The sequence below is a fragment of the Phalaenopsis equestris genome, unplaced genomic scaffold, assembly GCF_001263595.1.
Source record: "Phalaenopsis equestris unplaced genomic scaffold, ASM126359v1 Scaffold000741, whole genome shotgun sequence".
Taxonomy (NCBI): Eukaryota; Viridiplantae; Streptophyta; class Magnoliopsida; order Asparagales; family Orchidaceae; genus Phalaenopsis; species Phalaenopsis equestris.
Window position 1 is genome coordinate 485,366 of NW_018165181.1, and position 13,648 is coordinate 499,013.

Below are 13,648 nucleotides of genomic sequence, written 5' to 3' on the forward strand. Positions count from 1 at the left end.
TAAACAATTTGACCAATTACACATGTCAAGAGGCATATATAATATAATGTACAAAATTTAGGTAGATAATTTTTTTTTATATGATTAGTCAATGAAATTGTTCAAGAAATAAATACAATTTAAGAAAAAAAGCCCCTTTTGTATCCTTCCACAAATAATAATTTGGTCTAGAGTTAAGAAATAGCCGCGTAGTTAAGAAAATAGCCGAAAAAGGCCTCAGAGAGCATATTTAGTCCCATTATTCTCTGTATTCCAGTTGCTATACTCGCCCCCCTTTCGTTTATCCTTCCTCCTCCCTCCGTTGCTGGCTTCCGAGCTCTTCTTCTTTGTTTTCGTCCTTTTCTCTTGGCAACGGAGGGCAGAGTAGGAAGAGCTCAGGAATACAGCTGTTCATCGGATCTTTCTGATTTCCAGATCTGCGGCAGCTTTTAGGTGCGTTTGATCTGTACGATCGTCTCTTTTTTACTTGGGATTCAGAAATTTGTGATTTATGCTTCATGCGAGTCATCTGAAAGTTGATCGATGGTGATTTAACTAGTGTGGCTTTACTCTGCAACAGGATAAGATAATGTTTTGTGCAGTTATCTTTTATGTTTGCTTATAGGGATAATGCGTTTTTTTGGTGGTTTTAATGCTTGATGGTGATTTTGGTGTTTTTATTCTCTGTCGGAGTTATAAAATGATGGGGTTTTCTGATAAATCAGAGCTACGAAGAAGAGCTGTTCAGACCTGGGTCATGTCTTATATTTTATTAATTTAGAAGTTATCGAACATACTCCTTTGTCTGATAAGCTTATCTAAATCATATGTTTGAGATTTTTTTTTTGTTTTTTTGCCATGATTGCCTTTAAGAAATCTTGTTGTTTGTGAAGCTAGGAAGCCTGATTTTAGCTTTGAATCAGGGTTTTCTCATGGGTATGTAGCAGGACGGCTTGGAATAATCGTATGGTTCTAATTCCCATCAAAGCAGTATATCTCAAAGACCTGTAGGTCACAATTATGTGGTTCTTGTTGGATTATAGTTATTCTATATCACAATTTATTGCAGAAGTGTTAAAGCTTTTTCTGTCTATTTGTATGAAGTAGATGCATGTGAGGTATTACTTAATAAGTTTCATGGATGATTTTACAATATGTCAACAGGACTAGTGGTTTGATAAAAAAATATAAATCTATATATTTGGATATTTGGAAAGCCAATCCAATAATTGGTTCCTTTTTGGTGACGTTGAGCCTTTTATGGTGGTGATATTTTCACTTTCTTTTGGAGAGAAAGCCTTCAGGTCTTCATATCTGCAAGAATACCTAAAGACTTCCATTATTGATATAAATTGACTGCGAGTTCTAATAAGGTAGCAATATATATATCTATATATTTGGTGCCTTGCATTCCTTTCTTAACTATAAGTTACAGCTTTACAGGTGAGAAATGGACCTTAGATGCCTTGCAGTAATATAAGTAGAACGATTGAATCATATACATCACATGATTGTAGCTCACACCTTGTGCATATGAACGGGTTGAATCAATAAATCAATGCACGGTGATTATAATAAGTAGGGCATTTACATACATGCCATCCAATTCTTATGTATTTATGCATCTCGCGTCTATTTTTAATATTTACACACATAGCTCTCAAATCTTTAATATCACATAAAAAATAGCGTTGTTACCTCTTTTTAAAGTTAAACACACCATTTCATGCATACATTTTAAGCACCATAGTGCTATCTGTATAAATATAAAAATTTAGGTTTGAAATATGAAAATATATAAGAATTGTGTGCTTTTTTACATAATGAACAGTATAGCAACCTGTCAGTCCTTATGGATTTCTCAAGTTTTATCTAAGTGTTTGACATAAATAAGTAATAGATACTTGTGACATTTATCTTGTCTTTGTTACAACTTATTTTGCCATGCATATAGCTAAAAATTGTTGAAGAGGGTTTCTACTTTCTACTAGTGATGATTTTGGGCTAGTGGTGGACTAAATAATTAACCAACTAGATTGGGCGTAAATAATCAAGAAAACCATGGAAAAGGTCGACATGATGAGGGGCTTAAAAATATGATTTGATAAAGACCAAATGTTTCATTTTTTGATTTAAGTTAATACGAGAATGATCTTGATCAATGGATATATTTTTTCTGATATGTTTCATCTACTATGTCAAATTGAAATGAGTATAACCACCAATTTGATCTATTTTGTGAGCCAAATGATGATTAAATGCTACGAGATGTGGATGATGAAAATGGAAAGGGAATAATTGAAGGTCAACTTTGATAAATGGGCAATTGTAACTGCTAAGTTATATGTATCCATGTAATTGGAAAGAATGAAGACCTCAACAATCAAGTTGAATATTTAATGTATTGATTCTATAATTAAGAAGCGTTTAGTGCAAAATATATTCATTACATTAATTTGGATGGAAGCATCGAAGGATAAATTAGTGAAGATAAAGTGTGATTAATGTTAGGAACATCTTGGGGAGGTCAATCTTAAGAATGTCACATTGCTTAAAAGAAGTTAGCTAAACTAGAACAGTTGGTGCAACTTTACATATAATTGAAAGAAAATAAAGATATATAAAGCTAACTCCAAATAGCTGAGGATGATGGTAACAAGAAAGTACAAATGTTCTTTTTTCAGTCAATCTTTATTGTGCAAAAAGGGAAACATTTTTTTTTGTGGTCATTCACACACATTGCACCATTTTTATGTATTTACATGTCTCACACCTAAAATTTTATATTTATGAACGTACCACTTAAATTCTTAATATCATATAAAAAATAGCACTACTATCACTTTTTAAAAGTGCAATACACCTTTTCATGAATGAGTTTAAAGCATCTAAGTGCTATGTATGTAAATAACTAAATATGAAAGTTTAGGTGTGAGATATGTAAATACATAAGAATTTTTTGCCAAGTTTGTAAATTTCTCTTTTTTATGGCGAGTTTGCTTTTAATTAAAGCCATATGTGCTTTTTTTTTTATGGGCTGGCTGTTTGTGTCACTCAAGGTTTCTGTTTTACCTAATTGATAGTTATATGAATATTAACACTTACATGGATCTGAGTTTCGAGTGAAGAATGGATACTAGACAATTTTGTTTATAACATTGATGATATATTTTTAAGACATTTACTGGTTTTTATATGTCTGCTTAAATTGAGTTGTCTTTTGAAAGGAATCTCATCACACCTCAAATCATAGTTTTTTTTCTCAAAGGCTAGAATTTTTACTGTTAAGTTTGAAAATAATTCTGATGTTTTGGTAAGGGTGCCCTGGAAGTTAATATGGTTTCTAACCTTTAACAATGATTGTAATGTTGCAACTCCAATGCTAAGGTTTATTTATGACTGGTGTCATTTTTCATATCTAACTCTTCTTTATTGGTTATTCATTCTTGTGAGCCCGTCTTTCTTTCTTTGATCATCTTATTTGTGATGCAAGTAATGACTAGCTGTTATTTGCCTTTTGATTACAATGCAAGGTAATTTTTGCTATCCAATTCTGGCCCTTTTTTGCACAATATTTCATTTTATGTTTTTGTGATATTCTTTGCATTTCTTCTAGGACTAGTTGGTGCAGTTGGAAGATCATGTGAATTAGATCATTTGGAAACTACTTAGTGTTTAAAACTTGTTTCTTGATAATGTAGATACGATAACTTAAATCCACTATGTACAAAAGGGCATCTCTCACTTAATTTTCATTCAAGCAATCTTTTTGAAAGGTTTGAAATGGGATTTAATATTTATCTTCACGTGATAAGATTTGGTAGGTGGTTTGATGCATGGATAAAAAATGTGATTTTCAAATTGTATACTTGGATTGAATGAAAATTGAAATGATCTTACAAATTAGGGTATACTTGCATTATTAGAAAATGATCAAAATGGTCTCTTGATTATTTTTTGAGGTGTTGTTTTAGTCTCAAATTATGTAAAAGGCCCGATTTAATCCTCATACTCTCTAGATAGAAGCAAAAATATTTTTCTCATTTAAACTAATGAGATTGAAGTTATTTACATTAATATTAAAGGTATCTTAAATTTTTTTCTTGAATTATATAGTGAATTTAATTTTTCACTTACCTTATTTCTTCATATATGACAGAAAATTTTGCATACAACAGGAGTGATTGAGATCATGCAAGCTATAGAGCGATTTTATTTTTTAATAAATAACCTTATTTGACATATTTGTTATTTTGATTATTTTTTTAACAAAATACATTTGAGTTTAATTTTTTGATACAATGGATTCAATATAATAAAAATTTCAAGTCAAATTATTTATTATGAAAAATTAACTTGTATCATAATTTTTATGATCTCAATTCAAAGCTTCTGTACTGTAGTTTTTGCATACGAATAATTAATATAAAGAAGAAATTAGATTTACTAAAAATTCAAGCAGAAAATACATTTTTCCTAAAGTTCTCTAATTTTTACATAATTAACTCATTTTTTGTCAGTTTAGATGAAAAGATTGATAGAGTCTTTGTTTAAAGTGTCTGAGGACTAAATTGAGCTTTTATATAGTATGGGACTAAAATCACCCTCACAAATAGCATGCGGTTATTTTGGTTCTTATCTGTTGACATCGTTCTTTAATTTGTGATTTAAGTAGTGCTCTCAATGATCCAATAATGTGTGAGTTGAATCAATTTTTGTGCTTTAAGTTTTCAAGCAGCCATGCTTCTTAGGTTGAGCTAGTAATTGCCAATGATCATTCCATTTAAGCTTGTTTCTTTTAATGTTCATGAAGTTTGTTTTTTTTTTCTTGGCTATTGCTTGCTTGGATTAATAACTAGATTTTCAACTGAAATAATGCTCAAGTTGTATGGGCTGTTATTAAATATAAACTAACTTAAAAAGAAACAATAGCATTTTCAGCATGCACTGCATGTCTCAAAATCAGCAGACTCAAACCGAGAGTATCTGAAGGTTAAACATTTATATTCTTGTAAATGCTTCAATTGGCCAGTCCCATATGATTAAGACAAGACTAACGATGATGATAATGCCCCATTCATTAGACTTAGGAGCCAAAATACATACTTAATATGCAATTATGAATATTCTTAAAAATTTAAAAGGAGCTTGAAATTTCAAACATTTAAAAACTTTTCATGCCTTTTAAAAGAAACAAAGTTATGCATGAATCGAAAAACAAAGAAAAAGGAAGAAGGTGGGGGGATTTTGCAAACATTTTTTTAAACTATTATGAAGATAGTGAGCATTTTTTGAACACTGAGCCAAAAAGATAAAAACCTTGGGGGTAGCATAGTACGAGATCCGATAAGTTGGTTTGATTATTTTAGTTTTAAATATAATGGGCATGCAAAAGTAGGTCAAACATGATCGCATAATGACACAAATTAAAAGCTAAGCAAATTATAAATCCCTTTTAATTGTGATAAAATAGGAATGTAAAGATGAAAGAATGAAAGATGAGGAGGCCTTAACTATAGAAATTAGAAGCCTTAAGGGCCTTGGTCATCCATTCCATGCAACTCCTTTTATCCTTTACTTGATCTAGAATTTTGATTATGGATGATTGTGGAAACTTTCAAATTAATGCTGAAACCAATTTTAAAAGATAAGGATATTTTTTATTATCTGCTACTATTTTGAAGATGGTAGATAGATTTTATTGTCTTAACTGTTGCATGAAAAACACACGCACAATACATAATGCTTTACGTGCATAATCTTGGAATGAGAAAATCTGTGGTGCTTTGTCCAATTAAAATGATTCCATCAATGTGGGTGAGGCACATGAAGGACACCTTTTTCTGTAAATGGAGAGAGGGCAATCATACGATTTATTATACATGAACCATGGATGATATTCCTATCGTGGCAGCAATTGGAGACTTGATGGGTTAGTGTTGTCATTAGGTGATGGTGGGTGTCTTGGCTGGAGATTGGGTGCGCTAGGAAGGCAAGCTTTAGATGTTTTTGGCTAACACTTATCAGATGTTAGTTGTTTGTATATTCTAAACATTGATTGAGGATGAATAATGAAATTCAAGCTACAACTATGATTTGCTTTGTCTTCCTATTAATGTGAGGGGAGGTTAGTAATTAGGAATAGGAGCATCAGACATTTGTTGGTTGATGGACGTAGGATGTTGGTTATTAGCAGATATTGAATGATGTTTGATGTGGAATGTCATAAGCTGAGCGGTGATCAACCTAATTGTTTTCTTTATAAGAAAGGAAACTGGCAATTAGGAAGATGATCTTCATCGTGTCAACTGATATGCAATTGATGAAGATTGTAACAATTTGAGTGATGGTCAACTCAGTCAATTTCCTGATAAAAGGGGAGGCTAGATGACTTGTATGGCAGATGTTAAACATCAGTGAGCGATGGCCGAAGCTTTATAATTCTTAATGAATCTTGCAACTGAAAATTCTTTATTGCTTAACAAACTCAAGTTAAGCGATCATCGCTTGTCGGATCTGTCTCATCATGCCGTTTGTTTTCATTTTAAGAACGCCAATGTTGGAGGACTTCTGAACCCCTAAATGATCCTGATAATTTTTGATATATTTTTTGAGCTTTTGCTCATTTGAACTTGGATCTAGGTGCTCTTTGTATTGCTTGATTTATCTCATCGAACCACAATAGCTTGATTATATGTTTGTTTGGAAACAGAGATCAAATGATCTTAGAATCAAATCATTTTGGGATTAAATAATGTGCTTTAATTAATAAAAAAAAGTTTTGGGAAGCCTTAGAGGAAACCTAGTGTTGGATGTCAGAAATTTTAAAATCCATTCAGAAATATATAAACTCGTAGTGAAACAATTTTTGCAGTTAAAATCCATTCAAAAAATCCTGGGTTCCATATGTTACGGAGCCCTTTAGTAGCTTTTTAGTGAGGGTCTTGTACAACGCCAATTACCCCTATGGGGCTCTTAAAGCCATGTGCTCCAAAACAATTTAGATTGCGGGCTATTTATGGGGATGATATTCTTTAGAAAGTTTTTTTGAAATTCCTACTATGTAGTTTCTTATGGAATTCCTACTATCTAATGTATACCTTATAAAACTTGTAGATTGGTCAAGGTCTACCTCAACTATAGTTTCTTCTTAGACATTAATGTGGGCATCCCTTCCGGACATATTTTAGATATGATCTTGAATTAAATTTGGCTATAACATGAACAAATACCTTCGCATTTTGGCACTATTTTGGTTGAAGTGGGGGTTGCTTTGATATGTTGGTGGACAATAGGAGTTGCTTCCCAATTTATTCATGATTGTAAATTGAGCGTTTATCGGATTAGCCTTGCACAAAATCCTACGCACATAAATAAGTTGAGAATAATATGCATGAAACACAATATTTTTTACGTCTAAAACTTGGGGAGGTTAAAAACTCTCGAAGTTGGCTCAATTGAAGCTGCTCCATTGGTGTGAGTTGTTGATTGCAAAGAGCCCTCCTTTTTTCTAACCGAAGGGGGTGTTAATATAATGCAGTAGACAAGGATCATTGAAGATACATCCCATCGTTGTTTTAAGTGGAGACTCGCGACGTTAAAATTGTCATAATCTCATGACAAACGGTTGATTTTGTTAGAGGTTGATCAAATGAGAAGATGGGGATTTGATATTTTTTGTTGGTTGGTGTTTGGTGATGATCAATGGGGCACTAGAAATTGGTTGAAAACCGGTGGTTGGCATTTGATTTGGTTGTTCCACTAATGGGAGGAGAGACTAGACGATCAAGAAGATGGGTGTCCAATGTCTGGAGGTTAACGCCGGTCAATGGAGAATTTGGGAGGTCATGTGATGGTTGGCTGTTAGCTTGGTTATTCTTTTGATAGAAGGGGGATTGGTGGTTGATGGATGTAAAGGTTTGATTAGTAATTTGCGTAGGACGATAATGGACAAAGGACATTGAAAATTAGGTGAAATTTGTGGTCTAATCATTTGTTTTTTCTTTGGAAGAAAGCTTAGGCATCTGAGAAGGCTAGTGTTAGACATTGATGCTTGATTGACAAGGATCTAGAATTCCTAGTAAATTTCAGATTTATCTCCATTGAAAATCCTCTCTTGAGTGTGTGGAGATATGCTTTATTAATAGCTTTTTATTGGGTGTTTAATTATTTATGTTAAAAATCTGAACACTTTTTCAGACAACTTGAAAAGCCCCTTGCTCATATTATGTTATTTTAGCCTTAGTGAGTCAAGTGATAGGTTCGTTGAGTTCGTCTCATGAAGTTAGTTGTTTCAACTACAATTACAAAATTTAAAAATTGTTTTACCCTCATATGGCCTCCCAATGTTTTCATTTGTTCCTCTAAGTACTTGTTATATTCCCTTTTGGACTTGGATTCTGATTTTTTTTTATATCATTTGGTTCGTCTTATTGAAACACGTTATATCTATTGTAAGTTTGCTGGAAATAGAGTTTAAATGATCTTAGAATCATTTCTTGAAGTTTCTACACTTAATACTTGGGTGTTTTATGATCTAAAAAATTGCATTGAATTTTGTGCTCCATCTGTTGAATTTTTGGTGAATATAACATTTATAATGGTTAATATGCGAAGACGGAATAAGAAAATGGCAAAAGAAGAACAAAATTAGACTAGTGCAATTCTGGCTATTCTCTTTGAGCTTCAAATCTACATATTCTCTTCAAGCTTCACACTTGAGAACAATTATTTTTCATTAATGAACTATAGACCCACACATGTACATTGTCATCAATATAACATTACTAAAAGGAAAAGAAGATAATTTTTATATATTAGAGCTAATATTTTTTAATTACTCTTGAAAATACCATTAAAATCTAAGTAGAGAGCACATGTCCTCATGCATATTAAATTGGGTTCATAAAAATGAGAAAAAAAGGAAAGACATCAATTTTCTAATGTAAGGCGCTTTAACTTCCAAAATAACTATCACATCTTGGGCTTGAATGTGGTATGCCTGATAGCATGGGGCATGATCGACTTAACCTTATCTTGTAACTTATAAACTTGGTGTTATGGCTAAATGCAATGGTTTTGCAGTAGCATACAATAAATTATTATGGTAACTACACTAACAAGATCTTTCTATAATTGATTTTTTACTATCAAAATAATTATGCTTCTAGTCTCTCTTAGGAAACTAAAAAAACTACAACTTGGGTTCAACGTGTGTTATGATCGTATTAGACAAAATTGACTTAACCTCAAGTAGCATTGCATAATGTAGGATTTATGGCTGTGTTAGTAGAATTTGTATTGTACTATAATTCTTTTACAGAGATTTTAGATAATTACGTGTCTGGCATGAACAATTACAAATACAATGCAAATTTTGAATGAATTTGAAGTACACACTTTAGTTCATTTTGATTAAATTTAGAATTCAACTGATTTGGCTTAATTTGAGATTTAAATCGTTCATTTATATAAACTATTATTGGCAGACCACCGCTTACTGCCTCTGGCTGCAGCCTATCAGTCGTCCTTTGCTGTCAGTTACTGTCTGCCACGATTGACGACCAGCGATAGAACTCACCGTTGCCCACCACCGCCAACCACAGCCTCAGCCTCCAGTCAACCTCCGCAATTCGTCGTCCTCCAGCTTCTGCCGATAGTTGTTTGCTTACCGACATCGCCCCTGCCGACGCCTAACATTTCAAACCGACTTCTGCCACTCGCTGCCTGCCTTCACCACTGTTGTTGTTGGCCACAACTGCCTCCTACGCAACCACCTGCTGGCCACCACCACTGGTGTCTCCAGCTGCCCGTTGTCGCCCACTGCCTCCAGCTGGTCGTCGCTGCCCGCCGCCTGCTGCCGCTGCCGCCCTGCTTGTCTACCACTGTCGTCGGCACCCTCATCGCCACATCGTCGCCCTCCTCTTGCCTTTGTCGCTGCCCTCTGTCAGCAGGCCGCTGACCGCTGACCTTCGTTTGTCGACCGCCACTGCTGTGTTTGCCTCGCCATTGGCGTCTTCACCTCCTGCCGTCCACCGTCATCGCTGCGCTCACCATTACCGGCCATTGACTTCAATTGTTGGTTGCCACTGCGAGATGCCACCTGCCGCCCGCCAATAATACCTTATATATTTGTAATTCATTGTTTTGAATCTACTTCAAACCAAACAAAAAAAAATATAAAGCCTTACATTTATTTTAGAATAAACCAAACAAATGTAAATTATTTAAAATACAATACATTACTTTTTAATTACATGCATTTGACACTACATTACTATTTCAGCAAACCCAACAAATGGTTTTGAATTAAATGTTTAGTAATTTATTATGGCAATTCTTCACTAACATGATATTTTATTAATTGATTTTGTTAATAAACTTGTTATGCTTATAGAATTTATCTTAAGAAATTGAAAGCATCTTGCAAAATTATTCATCTTGCAAAATAAGAAACATAGACGTTAACTTATAAACTAAACACTTTTGTAATAGAAATGTTTGTAATAAAGCAAATGCTAAAAATACAACTACTAATGGTTGGCCAATCAAAACTATATAACAAGATATATTAATGATTGATTTTGTTAACAAACTTATTATGCTAATAGAATCTCTCATATAAAACTAAAACCATCTTGCAAAATGAGAAAAATAGATGTTAACTTGCAAACTAAATTGTTGGAATAGAACCAGAATACATCTTATTGACACAAAGAAGGGTATATATTCCATTACAGGATCAACTAAAAATGAAAAAAATTAAAATTAGGATATAATAGAAAGAGAAAAAAATAAAATTGAATATAATACAAAAGAGAAGGAAATCAAAGGAAATAATTCAAAATAACCAGAATTAAATAATGACTATTGTTAGCCATTAAAATATTCTAATACTCCTCAAGTTGAAGCATAGATGTCAGTCATGTTCAACTTGGACTTAAAATCATTTAATAGTGGTTGATGAAGGTTCTTTGTGAGGATATGTGCCAGTTGGATATTGGATGACACAAATGAAATGTAAATTTCTTTGGACTCGAGCTTTTTCTTGATGAATTGTCGGTCAATCTCAACGTATTTTGTGTGATTATGCTGTATCGGATTGTGAGCAATGCTAATGACTGTCTTGTTATCATAAAACAATTGTAGGGCAACAGAGACTGACATATATAGTTCTCGAAACATGATGCGTAACTAGAGAGCATCATGATTTTCTAGTGACATGGATCGAAATTCTGCTTCAGCACTGCTCCAGGCACCACATACTGTTTTTTTGCTTTCCACGTGACCAGATTTTTCCAGACAAATGAGTAGTACCCTGAGAGAAATTATAGATCATGGACGGATTCGATCCAGTCAACATGTGTGAAAACAACAACATTGCGAGAGGTGTGCCGTGAAAATTATTAACCTGAGCCTGGTGGCCTTTTAAATAGTGGTGAATTCAATGGATAGCTTGGATATGGTGCTCATAGGGGTAATGCTTGAATTGACTTGCTATCCCAACTTTGTGACATATGTCGGGGCGTGTAGAAGCAGGATTTATGAGTTTCCCCACAAGGAACTCATAACGAGACTTGTTTACAAAAATTGCTTTGGGAACCTTAATAAGTTTTTCATTTGGATCGATCAAAATAGCTGCTGGTTTGCTTAGAAGAGGATTTCTCTTTTTCAAAAGGTCAATGACATATTTCCACTGAGACAAACAAATGCTCTGAGATGATCGAGCAACTCTATGCCTAAGAAATATCAGAGAGATCCCAAGTTCATTTCAAAGGAGGCAACAAGAATGTCTTTCAGAGATTCCAATGTTAGTAGATCATTCCCTATGAGAGCAATATCACCGATATAAACGATAAGGATAGCTATCTAGTTGTTGGAAGAATGTCGGATAATTGTGTGCAATTTGATTGAGCTCAGTGAATCCATGACCTACCACTACTTTTGTGAACTTCTCGAACCATGCTCGTGGTGATTGCCTTAGTTCATAGAAGGACTTTCATAGTTTACATACTTGCCCCTGGGAGGTAGGGGAGTCAAAGCTTTGAGGAAGGCTATGTAAACGTCTTTTGTAAAATCACTGTTTAGGAACACATTTTTTGCATCAAGTTGGAATAAGGGCCTATCCAAATTCACTGTCAAGGATAAAAGAACCCGAATGGTGTTTAATTTAGCCACTGGAGCAAATGTTTCATCGTAGTCAACTTCGTAGGTTTATGAGTATTCTTTGGCGACCAACCGTGCTTTGTTGTGTTCAAAGGATCCAACATATTTAAACTTAATGCTAAAAGTCCACCGGCATACCATTGCTTTCTTGTCTCGGGGAAGATCAACAATGTCCCAATCGTGGTTTCGCTTAAGGACACTCATCTCCTTCATGACAACAGCTTTCTAGTTTGGGTCTGCTAAAGCAGCCTCAAAAGTAGATGGAAGTTAATGATTTGTCAGGGTCGTAGTAATTGCTCTGTATTCGGCAATAATTTACGAAAGGAGATGTAGTTTGTCACATGATAGAGAGAGCATGCTTGATTGCGTGTTTTACTAGTGGAACTGACTTCCTCACTTTGAGTAGCAGTGTTGGGGATGTCGTTTGGAGGGCATTCAGGGTCCATAGCTAATGAGTAGGTGCATTAGAACGAGTGCGTCGAGAGTAGACACGAAGAGTGGGAGGGTGTGCAGGTTGAATTAGAGGGCCAAATTGCTCTTTGGTAGTAGGAGAGTGGGTGGAACAAAAAGAATCAAAGGTTCCTAGATGGTAGGTGATGTGGGGGGAACATCCACAGGAGTGGGGTAAGGAACAATGTCCAAAAACTCTAGCTCTCCCTCACTTAAGGCCGAGTTAGGAAAGTAGGGAACACTTTCAAAAATGTGTCATCAACACTCACATAGATCTTATTTGTGATAGGGTCAAGACTCTGATTGACAGAGTGCCCTAGAATCCACATTTTATGAACTTGGGATCAAGTTTACTTCGAGTTGTGGTTGTTTTCTGAACAAAGGTTGTGCACAATGTCCGATTGTTAGGTAAAAATGATCTCAGGATGGATAAAAGGGTATGTAATTTGTGAATTTTTTAGGGGACTCAATTTAGGAAATAAGTGGCGGTAAGAATGACATCATTCCAGGAATTTGTTGAGATATTGGAGTGAAACATAATGAAGCGAGTGACATGAGATGTCTGTTTTTCTGTCAGTAATCCCATTTTGTTGAGGAGTGTCGAGACAAGTGCTATGATGGAGGATGCCCTTGCTTATCAAGAATTCTCCTAATATATAGTTGAAAAATTCACGACCATTTTTAGTGCGAAGGACTTGAATAAGAGTTTTAAATTGGGTCAAAATGAAAGTGTGGAAGTTTTTAAAAGTGACAGTCGCTTCAGACTTATCTTTTAAAAAATACTCATGTCATTCAAGCATGGTCATCAATCAAAATAAGAAACCATTGTTTATTGGTGTAGTTAAGGATGCGAGAGGGCACACATAAGTCACAATGAATAAGAGAGAAATGAGCAAAATGTGTGTAATTGTGGGGTGAATAAGGGACACGATGATGTTTAGCTAACTGACAAGTTTCACATTTGAAATTAGAAGGATTTTTATTAGTAAACAGTAATAGATACAATTGATTTAGATACTGAAAACTAGGATGACCCAAACGATAGTGTAACAAT

General features: G+C 34.3%; 1 protein-coding gene across 7 annotated transcripts in view; it reads left to right on the forward strand.

Annotated features, from left to right (window-relative positions):
* Positions 1-206: 206 nt before the first annotated feature.
* LOC110030609 (probable E3 ubiquitin-protein ligase HIP1) overlaps positions 207-13,648 on the forward strand; it is a 59,425-nt gene continuing 45,983 nt past the window's right edge. For 4 of the 7 annotated variants that reach the window (XM_020733395.1, XM_020733399.1, XM_020733398.1 and 1 more), the window contains exon 1: positions 208-432. The gene's annotated coding sequence lies outside the window, so the exon portion shown is untranslated. Of the gene's footprint in view, positions 433-13,648 lie in introns of all 7 variants that reach the window. The other 3 variants (XM_020733396.1, XM_020733397.1, XM_020733401.1) reach the window with 2 other exon arrangements.